At 41.6% G+C, this 20350-nt stretch overlaps 1 protein-coding gene and 1 long non-coding RNA gene across 4 annotated transcripts in view; one reads left to right on the top strand and one right to left on the bottom strand.

Moving 5' to 3' along the window:
• Window positions 1-429: 429 nt before the first annotated feature.
• LOC122481601 lies at window positions 430-4397 on the bottom strand. The gene is made up of 2 exons (XR_006296896.1): window positions 4289-4397; window positions 430-4144 (listed from the first exon to the last, which is right to left on the bottom strand). It is a non-coding gene; the product is annotated as an uncharacterized LOC122481601 (long non-coding RNA).
• Window positions 4398-4594: 197 nt separating this feature from the next.
• HECW2 (HECT, C2 and WW domain containing E3 ubiquitin protein ligase 2) overlaps window positions 4595-20350 on the top strand; it is a 369888-nt gene continuing 354132 nt past the window's right edge. For 2 of the 3 annotated variants that reach the window (XM_043577368.1, XM_043577366.1), the window contains exon 1: window positions 4595-4691. The gene's annotated coding sequence lies outside the window, so the exon portion shown is untranslated. Of the gene's footprint in view, window positions 4692-5398; window positions 5494-20350 lie in introns of those variants that run through there. The other variant, XM_043577367.1, reaches the window with a different exon arrangement.

The following is a 20350-nucleotide window of genomic DNA, read 5'->3' as shown; positions in this document are numbered from 1 at the left end:
CTACCTATCTTTTAATCAGATTTGTTTGCTTGTTTGTTTTGTTATTGAGTGGGATGAGTTCTTCATGTATTTTGGGTATTAACCCCTATTGGATATATGATTTACAAATCTCTTCTCCCATTCACTACCAACCAATGGTTTCCATCACTGACTAGTTGTTTCTTCTAATCAATTTACTTAGAGCTGCGGACTCAGTGGCACAAGATAAATTTTAGTTATTATAGCAACATTTTATTGTTTTTCCACTGCATATCATTATAACCATATTTCTAGCTTCTAATATTAGTTTCCTTGCTGCTTGCTACTGAACTCCTAAGTAAATGACACATATTTTAGGTTTTAATTATAGCAATACCCTACTTCAAAATACCAGTTTCTGTTGTAGTCAGGATCATTAATGCTGGCTCACATAACAAATAACCCCACATCTAATTATCATAGCACTTTATTTCTTGCTCACATCACAGTCTCATATCAGTTAGTCAGCTTTCCTCCAAGTGATGGTTCAGGGATCCAGTCTCCTCCTATCTTGGGATGACACCATTGCAATATATAGCCTCTGTGGTCTCAGTAAAGGTGAAGAGAATGAGAGAAGTCACATTAGATTCTTAATCTCGAGGTAGAAGTGACACCCATCATTCCTCCTTAAATATTTGCCAGAAGTGATCACATGGCTATCCTAAGTACAAAGGAGAATGGAAAATGTAGAGGAACATATGGATATTGTAAACACTCACACTTTCTGCTGTATCTTATTTGACCTCTCATTCCCTATCCTATTAGAATATAAGCTTCACAAAAGCAGTGATTTTTGTCTCTGCCCCTCACTTTTATATCCTCAACACTTAGAAGAGTACCTGGCTCACAGTAAGTGGTTATTAAATATTTACATAAGGAATATATGAATGGGAGAATCCAGAGCTTTTCAACACTGATAATGGGTGAGAAATTGGAAGAAAATGAGAAAAGATTCCAAGCGACCAAAATAGATGCCACAAAATGTAGGCACTAAAGCTCAAGTACATTATTCACTGACCCTCCTCCTTTCCACAAGCCATTCTAGACAAAGTTCTAATGAGAATATATATCTAGAGTATAGATTCCATGCAAGACATAAGCAGGAACTTAAGAATGAGATATGATTATCAATAAAAGAAAAGGTGATAGGAAAAATATGGGGTTCCAAGAAGAAGGTTACTTTTTAAGTACAACAACAACAAGAAAACTATAATGGTCTAAGGTCATTTGGTGTAGAGGCCAGAAACCTGTTATATACCTACATAGTACCTAACGACATCACTGAATTACAGCACAGTAAATAAATCATAGCCACTATGAAAATAATGAGGCAGTTAGGTTTGGTAAACTTTCTTTAAAAATACAGAAAAGTTGGAATACATTTAAGTTCCATTTTGGCATTCACATGAATACCCTTATGTCAGACCCCAAATGCCCTAATTGTAATTCACCACTTATTCCCTTATAATGGTTGATAGATAAAATACGACAGGAATGGACGTCTCAAAACATTATTGCATTTAGTCATTTCTGTGGAAGCTCCCACCCCATGAATGCTATACTGATTAGGCCGCGTTTAGAGTATCTGTTTCAATAGGGGAGAGGTCCATGTTTTTTGGAGTCTGAAGATAATACAGCTCAGAACCTTCTTTAGGAATACACACACATACACACACACGAAAAGAATACACAGTTTACATATTTTTTTAAATATTTATTTGGAATTAAAAATCACAACAGATTACAAATTAGAATAAATTCACAAGTATCAGACATCATCAAATATAAACAAATACAATTATTAAAAAAATTAATTGCCTAATATACTTTCACAATACTTTTCCCTACATTTTGGCTGTATACTGTTTTCTTCTTCATGTAAAAATGATTCTGTCACATTTTGTTCTATAGTATTAATAGCTATTTCAGTCTTTCCGTTAGCGTAGTTGATTGAAATTTCTTTTTATTATTGATACTTTAGAAGAGTTTCTTTCCAGTCTACAGTTCATTTTTGCAAAAGTTATATACATTTTTAAGATTATCGTCAAATATGGAAAAATCTCTACCAAACTTCTTTCCCCTATATTAAGGTGTGGGGGGATTTTCCACATTCCAGTTCTGGGTCCATGTATTCCAAATATTGTCTACCCCGTTACCTGTATACTTACATGCTGGATCCTGAAGGACATACTCATTTGCTGATAAGGTGTCTGGCCCTCCACCTTTGTGTCATAATAACCTTTGGTCAGATAACTGTAGGCCTTTGAGCTGCTGGAATAGATGTCACTGTTACTATAGGCTGTGATGCCCATGAACTACATACATTTATTCCACTTACAAAGTCAATTTTCCCTTAGCCAGGTCCCCAAATGTCCATGACCACCATAATGCTGGGGAAATTATGACAGAATGGAAGTTAGATGAAGGAATACAGCAGGCTCTTGAGATTAAAATATTTTACTGTTTAAACCTTTACAGAAATGTAAGACCATGGGAACATATTGCTAGGATTCCACCTGTGGTGTTAGAAGGGGCTTGATGTTTCAGTTTCTTGGAATCTGCTTTGGGTTCAGCTTTGGACACTACACTTCAGAGGCAGTGTTCACAAACTTGAGCACATTCATAGAAAGGAGGTAACCTAGGATGATGAAGAGTCAGGACACTCATATAATCAGCAGTTAGAGTCCATGCAAAGATCTTGGGAGACACAACTCAAGTAGTGTACAAGTCTGTCCTCAGTTCTTGGAGTCCTGTGAGGTAAAAGAAGTATTATGACTCAATATTAGGAATCACTTTCTAGGGTTAGGCCAGTTTCAACATAGAATTGATCAGCTTGTGAAATACGAGTTTTCTTTATAAGAATGGTTTAAGGAGAGGGTTTAAGGAGAGGCTACGTGAGAACCTGTCACGGATTCTGTGAAGGGGAGACTCATATTAGGTAGTGGCGGTGACAGGGGATGGGGGGGGGTTTCAGTATGAAATAACCTAACCCTTACACACTTTTACAAGTCTGAGATTCTAGGATGACTTTGCTATTAATTTTATTTGACACCTTAGCCTCAGGTTTAATGCTTGATAAATGGAAAATTTTAAAGATTAGATGGGGCTACTTTTAAGGTAAGAGGAAAAAATTTTTTTTTCTTGAAACCTAAGGGCAGCAATACAGATTCATTTTAGTGTTATTTATTTTTATGCTTTTTTAATTTAAGGCAAGATTCTAACATAGTTAATCAATACAGGAGGTTAAAGGTTGGAGGTATGGAGTTGCTGGGACTAAAGCAAGTTGTAGAAACAGAACATCATGTGGGATCTCTATGGATCCTGATTCTTCTAGTAGGAACAAAACCAAGCTTTTTTTTTTTTTCTTGCCATGTGCTGGGAGGGGGGTTCCTCAATTCTGTGGAATAGCCTAGCAATGGACAGATGTCTGGGAATAATGAGTCAGGGCTTTTCTATGACAGGTAACAGAACACAATGGAAACTGGTCTAAGGAAATAAAGAGGACGGGGATTTATTGGCTTCAGAGGTAGCGTTCATTCAGACATATTTGCCTCCTAAGGCTCAAAAGGCATTATCCTCTCTCAGCATTCCTTCCCTTGAAGTTGGCTTCCTTCACCTGCATTAGTGGTACCTGTTATCACTGCCTTATTAGTTATCCTCGTTTAAAAGGCTTCTTGTTCTGAACTGATTCAGCGAAAGCCCCAGATGGAGTTCTCCGACCAAGATATCCATCTCAGAACCAATCTCTGTGGTCTGGACTATGATGACTGGCAGTTCTGGGGAGTGAGGATGGGAGGTGTAATCATCCAGAACCATTAAGACTCCTGGGCAAGAGGGAGGGGTAGTTCCCAAAGGGGGTAAAAAATTTTTTTCTTTTAACAGAGAAGGGTGGGGAAGATGGATAATACTGAGAGCACACACTCAAAAATTCCAAAATAATGGATATCCATTATTTAGGGGAGGGGACAATGTTTGGGGACTTCCTCTATAGGGCTATAGTTGTTAAACTGTAAAATCAGGTAAATCTTTCCCACATATGGATAGATATAATGCATAGGGGGCAAGATCCTTACATTTTGGCGTTTTTACTCTTTCCTCCAAGTGGGACTGAGAGTCAATGAAGATGCTACAGAAGAAGTAAATGGAAAGCTGAAGCTATTAATGCAGTGATTTTTTAATTTAGTGCCCTCTTTAGGCAAAGTACCCCAAAGCACTTTCAATAATCCATTTTTATTATGACCACACCCCGTGTAGGTGACATGAGTATTACCGTCTTGCCCTTGCAGTTGGGGAAACCGAGGCATGACACTCCTCCATTCAGCTTTTCGGTGGGATTTGGGCAGAGACCTGCTTGCATGACCTCAGAGGGTCTCCTTCCTCCACGGCGCCTCTCAGAACTCTCGTGTCCTTCGGCGTCGCAGGAGAGAAGCTCCGGATCCTCCGCAGCCTCGGGATTCGTCTTCCGCCCGGCTGTACCCGCCCCACTCTCCCGCACCTTCCTCAGGAGGTCCAGCTGGCCAAGGTCTGGCTGTCCCTCTCGTCCTTCCCCCTGCCCCCCGACTCCTTTTCCCCGGTCCCCGACGTGCAGGAAGCCCCCAGCCAAGCGCCCCGCAGGAAGGTGCGGGCAGATGCTGCCCAGGCGTCTAACGGGAGGGGCGCCGGCGCCGCCGGAGGTGAGCGGGCCGGCCCTGCGCTCTCCGAGGGCCGGGGCGCAGGGGTTGGTTGGGGCGGGCGCCCGGGCTAGCCCGGCAGGAGGAAGGTGGCGGCGGGAGGGAGGCCGGGCCAGGCGGCGGGTAGCGGCGAGAGGAGAGATCCAGGCGGGCCGGCGCACTGCTCGCGGGCGACGCCAGGAGAGCGAGCGCCGGGGAGCCGGACGCTGCGGAGCGGCTCGGGCACGCGCCGCGCCCCGCCGGGGTCGCCGAACTCGGCCGGAAACCTCCTCGCGGCGCCCGGACCCCCGGCGCCCTCTCGAGCGCGGGCGGGAGACATGGCTTCGCGCGTCCCCGCCGCCGCGGGTGCTGACTCGACACAATCGGCGGGTCGCGCGGGGGGCGCGGCGTAACCCGGGGGTGGGCGGCGGCGCGGAGCCGCCAGAGGAGCTCCGAGTGTCGCTGGGAGCGAAGGAAGATGCCAGCACAAAGGCGAGCGGAGACCCAGCCCGCTGCGGAGGGCGGCGGGAAGAGTCGCTGAGGGGCGCACCGGACGCGCTCTGCTCTTGCGCCGCGTCTCTCCCGTCGCCGCCTCGGGTCGCGGGGTCGGGGACGGCAGCGCAGGGTCCCTGGGCCCCTTGGCAGCGGCCGCCGCAGTGGGGAGCTGCATGCGACGCGCGGCGGCGCCCCCGGCCGCCTGCTTTCCCCGCGGCGCGCACGGACCGGCCGGAGGGCGCCGGGGCCGCCGGTCTGGTCGACTGCGGGGGCGCCCTCCCGCCCCGCGGCCCCGTTCCCACCCGCAGCCCTCGGCGGCGCCGAGCCCCAGGTGAGTGTGCGGCCGGCGCCGGGCCCTGGCGCCGCAGGTACCGGCTAGCGGGAGGTGCCTTTGTTTTCCTCCCTCGCGCTCCGGCGCGGTCATTCATTTGACATTTTGGCTTCCGCTACCTTGAAATGCGGGCGAGAGACACCGGGACGTGTTTTCTGCTTTGATTATCCGAGGGAGCTGAGACTTTCGGGTCCGTTTGGGCATCATTTGAGGGAGAGGGGGCTTCATTTCTTTTCGGTTAGGAATGTTTTGTGAACATCCTCTGCTGGAGCTTGGGGCCTGGAGAAAACTGGGGCTGCAGATTTAGACGTAGTCGTTTCCGAGGACGTGCAACTGCAGAGGTCTGGCTCTTCCATGCCTGTCTTTTCCTCCCTTTGCAGTGCTCAAGTGTTTTTCCTTTATGATTACCAACTTTAGGAACATCTTTACAGGCATGCTTATTTCTCTAAGAGTTGGAAGTCTTTGGAGACAATACTGAGAGCTCACAGAGTTACAGGGGATCGATGTTAAAGTTCGAGAAGGCAAGCATCGGCGATCATCATAGATAGAGGTGGACGGTAGGCAAACTTCCTGGGAGGCTTTAGCCTTCCTGGTATGTTTCTGCTCTCACTGCCCCAGAGTCAAGGAAACTCTGAATTCTCGCTGTACGTACACCTTTGTCAAAGGGTGAAACTTGTCTTTTCTTGCGCAGTTTTCTGTACTTTGTCCTTTAGAAGAAAAATATTTTTATGCAATTAGTAGAGTCTTCCATTAGACCTGGTGAAATTTCATGTATTCGTTTGTCTTACCAGTATGATTTTCATTTTACTGTTTCTCCTTTTCCCTGAAGGGCTCATTTCTTCGTTGCCTAGAGAGAGCTTTCCCCACCCCCCTCCTCCCAACAGATGGCTGTACCCTCTGAGAGGTTATCTTTAACATGACACTCACATTACCTATACAGAGAAATCAGTTATATGGCTTATCTTTGGCGTTATTAAAGCAAGAGGCCTAATCTGGATGGGGATATTATTAATGGTGTGAAAATCTGGAGCTTGCTAATCTGTTTGGTCATCAGAAGATTCCTGCAGGGATTGTTTATATAGTGTGGGAGACAGATGGCATCCTTAGCAGACAAGAGAAGCCCGGCATAAAGGGTCATTGTATTTTTCAGAAACTATCCACTTCACTGTTGGGAGGAGGGGTAGGGTGCTGTGGAGGGTGGGGAAGATGTAATTTTGATCTCCCAAAGGAGACATTATAACCTTACCATTTGATTTCCTAACCAGTTAATTTCTTCTTTCTTTGAGCATTTAAAAAGTCATCATTAAGTTGTTTGTTTTGATTATTTGTTTGGCACATCTTGGTCTCATTTGTGGTTATGTGAAGCAGTTTAAACAGTTATATTAGCAAAGATGTCTTTGCATTTAAGATTACCATACCACCTTTGGGGAGAAAACAGTCATAACTTTCTTAGCTCTTGTTCATTTCAACAAAGGGCCCCTTGCTCGCATACAGTCTCCTCGCTGGAAGGATGGTAGTCCAATCTGCATGAATTCATCCACCATCTCTATGGCAGGTGGTTCCCAGTCTTACAGCCCTTGCCCCCAGAGCCTCAGCTATGGATAGTACTTACCTTCTGTAATTACTTAGCCCAAGACATTTGCTTTACCATCGCCTCTATCACAACTTTGAGCAGACTTTGGCAGTGAATCTTTATGAATGACCATGGAGTCTGTGAAGAATCAAAGGCATTCTGAATATTTGAGATAAGCCAGCTGGAGCTTTTCTGCTCCATCCAGTATTATAGCTCTTTATGTGCTGTAGATTATAGATCTGGTCTTCCCTCTCTGATTGTGAGGGAAAATATCCCAGCAAATTAATATTCATCAATGGCAGGACTAGATTTAATGAAGAACATGAGCAATGTTTGACCCCTCTGAACAGGAAATATGGAATAAAAGTAAGCATTGGCTTTGTTTTTCTTGGGCAATGTGATCTTGAGAGAAAAACATGGTTTCTTATTCTTTTCAAAGACTTTTCCACCCTTGATTTCAGCAAAAGGCAAAGAAACTTAGGTTGTTACCTGTAGTTGAGGACAGATGCTATAACCTTTTCTGTGGATGAATGTATTTTGCGGGAGAGGTGGCTTTTTGGGTTCTGTCCAGTTTCAACGGGTGCCCTAGCGTCAGTGAAATGATCTAACACTCGAAATACTTTTTAAATCACTGGCTGGTATCTGTGTACCCTCTTACCAGGTTGCTGTCTCGTGAAGTGTTGCTTTAAGAGAAACCCGAGGCTCCGGGCCTGAGGCTTGCTATGAGCCTGGCCTGGATCCACGGTTTAGTGTATTGCTTTTTTCCTTGGGTAAAAATGGAACCAGTTTTGCATGGTGCGTTTAATAGGGAAGGGCAGCATGGAGTGAAAACCTTTCCATTTCCATTGTTGGAAGCCAGGCATGACCTGAAAGAGAGAGGACTATATTTGAAGTTTGGTTGACCTAACAGAGACAGAGGTTGCTTCTTTATACACAGGATGTCTTTTGTATGGGAATATGAATGGGGAATTAGAAGAGTGACCAGACCTCCTAGTTTGTCTGCAACAGTCCTAGCTTATTCCTGTTGACCTTAGTTATCAAAAGCACCCCTATTCACGTTTAAAAGTGCCCTGGTTGGGATGATAAATTTTTTGGTCATCCTAGATGTTAAGGAATCTTGACTTTTCTTTACCACCCTCTCTGGACCACAGATTTGTCTTTTAGTCATTATATGCAAAGATAAGCAAGACAAACAAAACAAAACAAAAAACAAAAAATGCACACAGAAAAAAATATCAAGGAAGATAGAAGAATGAGGTAATTGATTATGTATTTATTTACACATATAGGAAAGAAATAGTTTTATCCTTAAGTTGCTAAGTGTCTGCTATGGCTCTAAGCCTATGTTATTATTGTCTTTCAAGAATGTGAAGAGCTAACACTTCCCTGTTGACCTAGGGCCAACAGGGCTTGCAGAGAAGAATGTGGTGAGCCTGCTCAGCCCATGAAAGTTCTCATAGGGGTTTGAGATTGTGCAGGTGACCTGGTAAGGGTTTGGGTTCCAAACCTAGATATTTGAAGCTTGTGGCATCTACTTCTGCAACTGTTGCTATCTACCTCGCCAGCCGAAGAATTGCCTGTTTGAAATAGTTCACTTGCAGTGCTGGCCAGTATGTGTTAGAATTAATTATGGCTGTCACCTTTTCCATACACACTCCAGTAAAATCTTCAAAATTGAGGTCAGCATAGGAAGGGGTTTATTTATCTCCTTTATAACTTGGATGACCATATAATTCTTTTGTCCAGACAAGGACACTTTTGAGAGTAAAAATTAGCAATAACTGGAAAAGGCACTGGGTCAACAAGCATAACCTGGGACTGTCCCAGGAAGACGATGATGTATGGTCATCTTAACTATGACCCAAGCCATTATCTTTTTATGAAGAATACCCATAAGATGGAAAGATGTCTTTAGCTTCTTCTAGATTTGTTCAACATAATTTTTTTTTAAACAGAGGGAACAGTTAAAACTTTTTTTTTTAAATGTTTATTTATATTTGAGAGAGAGAAACCGAGTGCAAGCGGCAGAGGGGCAGAGAGAGAGGGAGACAGAATCCGAAGCAGGCTCCAGGCTTTGAGCTGCCAGTACAGAGCCTGATGTGGGGCTTGAACCCACAAACCATGAGATCATGACCTGAGCCGAAGTCGGTCGCCTAACCGACTGAGCCACCGCGACTGAGTTCACCCATGGGTGAACACCCCATGTTCAACATAAATTTTTATGCATGTGCATGCATATACATGTATGTGTGTATTGTTTACACAAACATTGATCATATGTCTATAGACGTGTGTACTGTAAGGTTGAAATAAACCATTCAAGAAGGCCTAGTTATTTGGAAAATTGTGGCCTTCATAATCTCTTCTATGGATTGACTTTTGAACTAAACGCTCTGCATCCAGCCTGTCTAAACTTTAAATCATCTCCTGACCTTGTGTAGTTTGAATACCAATCTGTTAGTATAATTCTTGTTTAAAAACCAGTGTTGGTTCTCACTTTCTGTTTAGTTCTCAAAGATCTGCAGATAGTTTGGTGGTTAGAAAGGAAAAGCAATGAAAACATTTTATTCATTGGTTCATTAACTCAACTACTATTTATTAGGCACCTTTCATAAGTCAGTGTCTGATCTAGTTGCTGAGGATATACCAATGAATAAAACAAGAGATCCCTGCCCTTGTGAAGTTCTCATTCTCTTGGGGCGGAAGGGTGGGATGGGAGACAGATAATTAAAAAAATGAATAAGTAGCTTAAATAGCATGCTAGAAGGAAGTACATGCTTTGGAAGAAAGGGAAAGTAGAACAGGATAAATGTGTTTGAGTAGCCTTCCTGGGGAAAGAGATCCTAACTTTAAGCCAAGACTTTGAAGGAGGCGAGAGAAGTTACTCATACAGAGTTTTCCAGGTGCAAGGAACAGCCAGTGTGAAAGCCTAAAGGATGTGTTCAAAGATTAGCAAGAAGATCAGCATGATGGGGTGGGGTGACTGGGTGGAGTTGGAAATGAGATCAGAAAGGTGTTATAGAAGTGGCAGAGCATGTAGGACCTTGATATTACAATATGAAGAGTAATTACAATGTCAGCAGAAATCCCATTGTGTTCTTAAAACTCATAATATTAAAAAATTGTGTTTGTGCTATGAAGCCTGCACTGGTCAATATGACTTACATTTCACAAATAGTGCACTTCATCTTGGTTAATATACTCTTTGTGTCATTTGCTTACTGTTTATTTGTTAAACTAGCATATTTTTGTTTGTTGCTAGTCTTAAATTATACCCCCATTTTGCAAAAATAGAACAGTGGCTCAAGAGTGGTTCTTTGAAGTGTGAAAATAGTAATTAAAATAGTAATGTAAATGCTGGGGTTCAGAATGTCATAAACATACTTAGAGAACTCAATCCTGCTGCAAATATAAAATGTGAAATCTGTATGTATAGAAACAAGGGAATCCGTGATAATCTCCAAACAGTAACTGAAATTGAAAAGTGCTAATGGAAGTATGATGATGACTATCTTAAAGCTATTTTTTTTTCTTGACTTTGCCATCCATTCGCTCCTAATTCCCAGTCGTTGCCTGTTATGAAACTGTCCAATAGTGGCATGAAGCCATGGATGTTTTGGTGTCATTTTCAAACAAAGCACAGTGGCTTCTCTGTTATACCATTGAAGTTTTCCAGGACAAGCACACAACAATGCTTTCCATTACAAAATTAACATATCCTATTGCTACAGGTAGGGAAGGGACTAAAACCCTAGTAGCATCATTAAAGGACTCTTGTAGCAAAAATAAGAATGAGTCATATTATTGGATAGACACTTGCAAAATCGGCTAGATAGCTAAAGACAAACATCCTTAAAGAGAAACCAGAAGTTATTGACAGAATTTCTCTGTCAAATGACACGGTTGGCTGTTGCATAAGAGCAGTGGAGTAGCATGTGGAAGAGCGATTCCGATCAAGTACATACTAGCAGATATTTCACTTTATGGTTGGATGAAACCACTGAGGTCATGCACAGAATGAATCAGCTCTTGGCACTTGTTCAGGGAGGAGTGCTTGGTGATGCTTTGTTCATTTATCACTGAAAACTCGTGCTACAAGAGAGGAGATTTTTCTTTTGGCTAACTGTTATTAATGAGACTGGAAAAGTTGCTAAGGGGGCAGGACTTACAGAGCACTAGTTTCATGTTCGAATGAGAAGGTGATGGCTTTGTAAAGAAAAGAAGCTGTACCTAGAAGCCAGTCTGTGTGCTGCTCCGTTCACAGAACAGATGTAGTGCCTTCTGATCTTGAGGGAATACTAAAAGAGAGACCTGGGTGTAGTCAAAGTGCAGCCCCTGAGTATAGGAGTGTGCTGTGCAAAGTGACAGGCAGGGAGCCTAAGACTGCTTTTCCATGCTGACATATGCTGGCCATTTAGAGGGAAGGCACACGTAAAATATTTTATCTGTGGAGTAAGAAGAATGTTTCTTCATGGCACCGATGAGAAACCATTTCTCTTCTATCAAGTGGCACACCTCAGCGATATACTCTGCCCACAGTGAGTGATGTCAAGAACAGGGAGGGAAGGAAGAATTGTCAACAAATAAAACAATCTGCAACAATCTTAGGACTAAGAAATTTTTTCATTAGAGAAAGTTGGAGATCTACATTGACCGTAAAGGGTTACGGTGGTAATATTTTCAGTAATGGACAGTCCTTTAAATAATAACCATATTTCCTCTTGATGACCCATTAAAAGAATAAGAACACAAAGAAGTAGAACTTAGACCTACTAATTTGATGGAGAGAAGGTACAAGTGTATACATGGTATTTGAGAGCATGTAGAGAACCATGCTGGGAGGAACCTAGGCCTTTAAGATTTTCATGGAGATACTGGGTGTTGGGGGGGGACAGGTAGAAAGAGATGGAGAAGTCTGACCATTGGACATCACTTTTTATATACTTTTGCCTTAGGCTTGGCTTCATTCGAGACAAATGGAGTTGATATTCAAAAGCTTTCAGGACATGATTTGTATTGCCCCTGACCTAACCTAGAAAAAATAAATGATCTCTAATGGTCTTGGATTCTCTATGCATAGGCCTTCTTCCCTTCCTCCCTCCTTCCCTGTCTTCTTCCCTCCCATCTTCTTTTCATTTGTTCTTTCCACCTTAAGTCATTTAATTGGCATCTTTAAGCTAGAAGAGACTTTGTGAGCCCATCTCTTGTATCTCCGTGTCTTAGGTGGATACCTGTGCTACCCAGGGCAAGAGGGATAAGGGCCTCTAGGGGAAGGAAATTCTGTTCCTTGCTCAGCTAACCCACTCTAATGTGTAATGTCCAGTTATAGCACGCATTTAAATTTGAACCCTCATTCTTCAATGAAGATCCATTTCCCTTTTTTTGAATATAAATAAAGATGGAATCTTTGTCTTTTGTCTGATAACCCATCTATGTTGGTCACCATTATTTACTTCTAGAACATAAGCGATTCATGCATTATTCATTGAACAAACATCGAGAGCTACATACGTGCCAGGCTCTATGCTAAGTGATAGGTATAAAAGAGGTTGATAATTAGACATGGCCCTGTCCAGATAAAACAGAGAATCTAGTAGGAAATAGACAACAAGGATATGATAAACAAATACATACATAATTGCAAAGCAGATGTGGCAAAAATGTTTACATTTGTTAAATGTGGGTAGTGGTATATGGGCTGCTATTAACTTCTGAACTAGATGAGCTTCTGAATATATATTTGCAATGTTTCCTAAGTAAAAATGAAAAAATATGGTCGGAAGCGAAAGTACTTTGTAGAGGGGACTTCGATAGACAGTGGAGTGTAACAGACTTCCTTTGGATGGAGTAGTCAGGGAAGACCTGAAGTGCACCTCATTGCCTGCCTATGTGAGAGGGATAAGGGTCACTTGGACAGGGCTCAGAGAAGAGTCACAAAGATAACTGATGACATGGTTGGAAATAAGACATATCTATGAGAACAGCCTCGAAGAACTGGGGATGCTGAGCAGCGGGAGAAATTTACCTGATGCGGCGGGGTTGGCTGTCATTTTGTTAAATTTATAGGGTCTTTTACACAACCACATTCTCTTCAGTCACGTCCCATGCTCAACAGCAGGCAAGGCATGTTATTCCGGTTAGAATTATGTGTGAGAGGAAATTGAACTTTTGTGCTTCAGCTGAGGAAAAATTGGAAAGGACCTGAGAGACAGACCAGTTCAGCCTTCCTGTGAAGAAATATCTCTTTAATCTTCTTCACAGGCGGTCATCAAGTTCTTAGGAGATCCTTTCCATGCTTCCTCTACTCAGAATGGGGTGGTGGTGAGTGGGGCACTCACTCTGGTTTACTTTTATTAGGCCGGTCTTCTTTCTGTCCCGTAAATACCCGACTCCTCTCTCCCTCAGTACCTTCCTTCTACCACAGGAGGCACTTCCCACCTGGAACACCCACCAATTGAACTTACTCTTCAGGCCCCGTACCTCCATTGCCTTTCTGTATACAATCTGAAAACAGTAGTTTCCCCATTTTTCCCGTCTTACCTTTCTGAAGAATATGGCATTTCTTTTTTTTTTTTTTAACGTTTATTTATTTTTGAGACAGAGAGAGACAGAGCATGAACGGGGGAGGGTCACAGAGAGAGGGAGACACAGAATCTGAAACAGGCTCCAGGCTCTGAGCTGTCAGCACAGAGCCCGACGCGGGGCTCGAACCCACCGACCGCGAGATCGTGACCTGAGCCGAAGTCAGACGCCCAACCGACCAAGCCACCCAGGCGCCCCAGAATATGGCATTTCTTGTAGCATATGTAGCTTCCTTTGTCAGTGACTGACAGAAAGGGCGGGTAGAATCAGTGTCATAATCTGAGGGGATAGAAGGAAGTGGGTTTGGTTTGACATCTTCCCCTCCAGATGTTGATATGCCACCCTCATATCACTGTTTTATAGCAGTTAATATCATAATCTTCTTTGCTTTAGATGGTGTACTAGTTATTTTGTTTCCTACCAGCCTTTCACCAACTAGGTTTTAAGCACCTTCAATATTTGGAAACTTGGCCAACACCTGTGTATAATGCCCAGTATTGATCATGGAGTGAATATACAATTATCAATGCCTAATGGTTGAAAGGCATTGTTTCTTTCTCATGGACCATTATGAAAGGTTATTATTTATATAAATCAGATATTAAGTTGGCACAGATACTAAATAATTAACATTTTGTAGTTTTTAAAATGGCAGAAAGTCAAGTCTTGGGGGTCTGATTCATTGAGATAATCCTAATCTCAGAACTCCTTCTTCCTTTGTAAGTCTTCTAACTCCTTGCTAGTCAAAGTGTAGTCCATAGACCAGCAAGCATCAGCATCACCTGGAAGCTTGTCAAAAAAAAAAAAAAGAAATGCCGAATCTCAGGCCCCACACCAGAACTACTGTGAATCAGAATCTGCATTTGAACGAGATCCCCAGCTGTGTTGTATTAGGGAAAGCAAAGTTGGAGAAACATTGTTTTAACTTACCAGAATCCTGAAATTTAGGAGGAGCATTTATCTTCAAAGAGAAGGAAGACTGGAAATGAGGATTTCATCAGTCTCTGGGTGAGATTGTCAGTGCTTTCTGCAGTGTGGCCTCATTACTCTGCTTCACGTAGAAGCTTCCAGGCCAGAAGATGTCTCTGTAGGAGTGTCCTGGAGGAATTTAAGTGGGTGATATGTGTGAGACATGATGGTGATTACAGGAATTTGAAGCAGTTGTTGGAGCGAGAAACTAGGAGAGCTTGGTAAAGGCGGAGGGGCGTGGCCATGCAACCTAATACTGAAAATAAAGAGGTCTTCCCTTTAGAATCTGAAACAATTTCTGATGCTGAGGGCTTGCACTTGTCTTAAAGTGTAATGCCTCCAGAACCAGCAGGTCACAGATGAAACCAGCTGGATGTGCTGTGCATGGAGACCTTGTAGAGTGGTGAGGATCATGGAGAGGCATTCTTCATCAGAGTGGAGAGAGGGGGCCACTCAGCTCACTCTGTTGTTACCACATGGGAATTTGGGTATAGCATGGCCAAATCTTCACATTTTTCAAATGAAGCTAGAAATGTAAGTTTGTATGTAAAACATCTCTTGAGTGGTAATTAAAATGTTTTTAGAACAGCACAGGCCAAACAAAATTCATATGCTGCCTGCATCTGTTTTACAACCCTTGTTCTGGAGCCACAGAACATATGAGATTGTATCACTGCTCAGCTTTTGTGATGCAGGGCACCAAACACAGAGGTGTTTGGGTTTTGGTAGGGACCATTTTGGATCATTATTAAGTAAAAGAAATGAAAGACATGAAAGAAAGGAGCTGCATTTGTGTTGATGACCTGACAAAATGTATATCTGCAGAACCTCGGTGACTAAAGGTATTGGAAAGAAAGAGTTGGGGGCTTAAAGGAATACAGTTTAGGTCCTGTGAGATCTGAAGGGGGTTGGGACGAGGGTGAGGAAATGGAGACATGGAAATTTCTTGGTACACCCAAGCTGGGATCCCACACAGCAACACAGCAATCAGGGCTGGAGGGCTGGACCACAACTTGGACGTTCTTGTGTTGGGAGAGGAGTGTGACGGGAAATAGAATTTGAGTTAATTTTTCTTTAGCATCTGGTTGTTATATTTGGGTGCCTGCTAATACTGAACGTTTGCTGGAATTAGATTTTCAATTAAAGTTTGTCATGGTAAAATTAGCATTTTATATATTTTGAAAGTGAAAACTAGGAGAAAGAATCAAAATTCTTTCCAAATATTTATTATTGATTATGTTTCTTGTTAAAAACTAAGTTCCTCAAGGGTCAGTACTGTTTGTTATTTATCTTTGCATCCTGGCATCTAGCACAGTCTGGGTTAGTGAATGTTTGTTGATCTGAAATGATTGTAAGGCAAAATGTAATTTATTTTTCATCTTGGAAAATCATTCTGTAGGTATTCATTTTCCTCACTGATTTAAAAAAAGATAGCCTTATTGAGATAATAATCCTCATACCATGAAATTCACCATTTTAAGTGTACAATTTGGCGAGTTTTAGTATATTTGCGAAGCTGTGTGACCACCACCGCTAGGTAACTTCAGAACCCTTTCATCCCTCCCAAAAGAAGCCCAGTTACTCATTAGTTACTCACCGTGACCCTTCCTCCCACCTCCTGGCAACTGCTGTCCTACATTCTGTCTCTATAGATTTGCCTATTCCAGACACTCAGTTTGTGAGATTGCGTCCCGAGTTGGGCTCCCTGCTGACATCATGGAGCCTGCTTGGGATTCTCTCTGTCCTTCTCTCTGCCCCTGTCCAGCTTGCTCTCTCTCTCTCTGCCTTCTTCCCACTCACATGCAAGCATTCTTTCTCTCAAAATAAAATAAACTTAAGAAAAGGTAGAGTTATATAATATGTAGTGTTTGGTGATTGGCATCTTTCACTTAGTATAATGTTTTCAAGGTTTATTCATGTTGTAGTGTGTATCAGTACTTTGTTCTTTTTCTTTTAGAGAGAGAGAGAGAGAGAGCGAGCGAGCGAGCACAGGAGTGGGAGGGGGACAGAGAGAGAGAGAGAGAGAAAGAAAATCTTTTTCAAAAAGATTCTTTTTAAACTTTTTTTTTTTTTTAACTTTATTTGTTTTGAGAGAGAATGAGCACAAGCAGGAGAGGGGCAGAAAGGGAGGGGGAGAGAGAGAATCCCAAGCAGGCCCTGTGCTGTCAGCACAGAGCCCAACACGGGGCTCGAACTCACAAACTGAGAGATCATGACCTGAGCTGAAATTGAGTCAGACACTTAACCAACTGAGCCACCCACCCAGGTGTCCCAAGAGAGAAAATCTTAAGCAGTCTCCAGGCTCGGTGCAGAGCCCAATGCAGGGCTCTATCCCATGACCCTGGGATCATGACCTTAGCCAAAATCAAGAGTCAGATGCTCAGGCAAATGCTCAACTGACTGAACCACCCAGGCTCCCCTATTTTGTTCTTTTTTATAGCCAAATAAAATTGTACTGTATGGATATCCCACATTTTGTTTATCCATTCACCAGTTGATGGACATTTCAGATGTTCTCACTTTTTGGCTGTATTATGAATGATTCTGATATGAAAACTTGTGTAAAAGTTTTTATATGGATATGTTTTCAGTCCTGTTGAGTACATACCTCAGAGTGTAATTTCTGGGTCATATGGTAACTACATTTATCATTTTGAGAATCTGCTAAACCATTTTTCAAACTGAGTGTACTATTTTGCATTTCAGTCAACATGTGAAAGTTCCAATTTCTCCGTATCCTCAGCAACACTTGTTATTTATTTTTCTTTTTGACTTTAACCATCCAAGGGAGTATTAAGTGCTATCTCATTGTGGTTTTGATTTGTTTTTCCCTAATGACTAATGATGTTGAGCATCTTTTCATGTGCTTATTGGCCATTTGTATATATTCTTTGGAGACATGTCTCTTCAAATTCATTGCTTATTTATTTGTTTATTTATTTTAGAGTGGAGGCGGGGTGGGGGGGTGCGGGGGAAGAGAGAGAATCCCAAGCAGGCTCTGCACTGTCAGCGCAGAGCCTGAAGAAGGGCTTGAACTCACCAACCGTGAGATCATGACCTGAGCAGAAACCAGGAATCTGACGTTTAACCAACTGAGCCACCCCAGGCACCTCTCATTGGTAGTTTTTAAATTGGGTTATTGTATGTTTGTGTTGTATGAATTCGTTTTATATCCTGGATCCTAGACCTTTATGAAATACATGACTGGAAAATATTTTTCCTATTTTGTGGATTATCTTTTTACTTTCTTGATAGTGCCATTTGAAGCACAATCGTTTATAATTTTAATGAAGTCCAGTTATTATTATGTTTTTCACCCTTGTGCTTTTGGTGTCATACCTATCCTTGTTGGTCTAATTATTATGCAAGTTGTGACAAGTAGAATATTGACATCTCCAACTATTGTTGAATTGTCTTTCTCTCAACTCTATCAGTTTATACTTATGTATTTTGTAGTCCTGTTCTGAGGCACATACATTGTTTATATCATTATGTCTTCCTTCTGAATTGACTCTTTTATCATAAAATATTCTTCTTTCTCTCTAGTTACAGTTTTTGTCTTAAGGTTTATTTTGTCTGATATTAGTATTGCCAGTCCATCTCTTTTTTTAAGTTGCTCTTTGCATGATGTATCTTCTTCCATCTTTTTACCTTCATCCTGTTTATGTCTCTGAATCTAAAGTGTCTCTTTTAGGCAGCAAGTAGTTGGATCACTTAAAAAATATGTTCTGCCTATCTCTGCTTTTTGACTAGAGTGTTGACCTAGTGACTGGAATGTTTAATTTATTTGCATTTAATGTTAATTACTGACAATAAGATTTTATTTGTCTACCATTTTGCTATTTGTCTTCTGTATGCCTCAGGTCATTTTTATTCAGTTCCTTCATTACTGCCTTGCCTTGTGTTAAATATCTATTTTCTAGTGTGCCATTTCAGTTCCCTTGTTGCTTTTAATTCCCTTGTTGATTTTTCATAGGTCTTTATTCTGTCATGACTGATAATATTATTGTGATATTTTTTGAGTTATATCATTACGTTTGCTGTGGGGATTACAATAACCTTTTTAATTTAAAACAGCCTTACTCAGATGAATTTCGGAAGTATACAGAAGCTTCAATATAGCTCCATTCCTTGCTTTACATATTATAAGCCCATCACTGCACTTTTTTTTTTTTAAGTTTAATTTTGAGAGAGAGAGCACACGCGTGCATGTGCAGGCAAGTAGGGGAGTGGCAGAGAGAGACAGGGAGATGGAGGATCCGGATCCCAAGTGGGCTCCCTGATGACAGCAGAAAGCCCTATGCGGGGCTCGAACCCATGAACCATGAAACCGTGACCTGAGCTGAAGACAGATGCATAACTGACTGAGCCACTCAGGCTCAACTGTCAATGCAGTTGTTCTTAAATCAGATAATAGAAAAGGGTTATAGCAAATACATTTATGTTGTCTTTTACGTTTAACTACGTAGTTAGCTTTACTGATTCTCTTAATGTCTTTGTGTAGGTTGGAGTTAATGTTTGGTGTTTTTTCATTTCAGCCTCAAGGACTAACTTTAGTATTTCTTGAAGGACAGATTCTCTAGTGACAGATTCTCTCAAGTTTTGCTTAAATGGGAATGTCTTAATTTCTTCTTCATTTTTGAAGGATAATTTTATTGGATATAGAAGTCTTGTTTTACCTTTTTATTTCACTGCTTTGAATATGCTGTTCCACTGCCTTCTAGCCTTCTCTAGTGTCTGATGAAAAATCAATTGTTAATGTTATTGAGAATCCCTTTTATATGGTAGACTTTCCTGCTGTGTTTAAGTTTCTGTCTTTTGACATTTTGACTATGATGTATCTTGGTGGGGTTTCTTTACAGTTTATCCTACTTTGGGTTTGTTGAGCTTCTTGGATGTATAGATTAATGTTTTCATCAAATGTGGGAAGTTTTTGGTCATTATTTTGTTAAATATTCTTTCTGTTCCTTTTCCTTTCTTTGGGGGATTCCCCATATGCATGTATTGATACAATATTTGTTGTTCTCTAGATCTCTGAGGCTCTGTTAATTTTTCTTCATTCTTTTTTTTGTTCCTAAGACTGGGTAATTTCAACTGACATGTCTTCAAGTTCGCGGATTCTTTTTTCTGCCTATTCAAATTGTTGAATCCCTCTAGCGAATTTTCCATTTTGGGTATTGTACATTTCAACACCTGAATTTTTAATCTTTTTTTTTTTTAATAATTTTTGTCTCTATATTGATATTCTCTGGTGAAATATTCTTTTTATATTCTACTTTAATTCTTTACACATGGTTTACTTTAATAATTTGAACATGCTTATAATAGCATATTTAAATCTTCATTTAGTATGCCCCATCTGGATTTCTCAGGGACATATTTAAAAAAAATTTTGGGGGGGCTCCTGGGTGGCTCAGTCAGTTAAGTGTTCAACTTCAGCTCAGGTCATGATCTCTTGGTTTGTGAGTTTGAGCCCGACATCAAGCTCTGTGCTGACAGAGCCTCTCTCTCTGCCCCTCACCATGCATGTGCTCTCTCTCTCTCAAAAGTAAATAAACATTGAAAAATTAAAAAAAAAATAAAAAAAATTAATGTTTATTTATTTTTGAGAGAGAGATAGAGAGAGAGAGAGAGGGAGAGGGCTCAAACTCATGAGCTGTGAGATCATGACCTGAGCCGAAGTCGATGCTTGACTGAGCCACCCAGATGCCCCTCGTAGGGACATAATTTAAT

Source organism: Prionailurus bengalensis, chromosome C1 (assembly GCF_016509475.1).
Source record: "Prionailurus bengalensis isolate Pbe53 chromosome C1, Fcat_Pben_1.1_paternal_pri, whole genome shotgun sequence".
Classification (NCBI taxonomy): Eukaryota; Metazoa; Chordata; class Mammalia; order Carnivora; family Felidae; genus Prionailurus; species Prionailurus bengalensis.
Note: the sequence above shows the minus strand (reverse complement) of the source record. Positions and strands in the feature narration are given on the sequence as shown.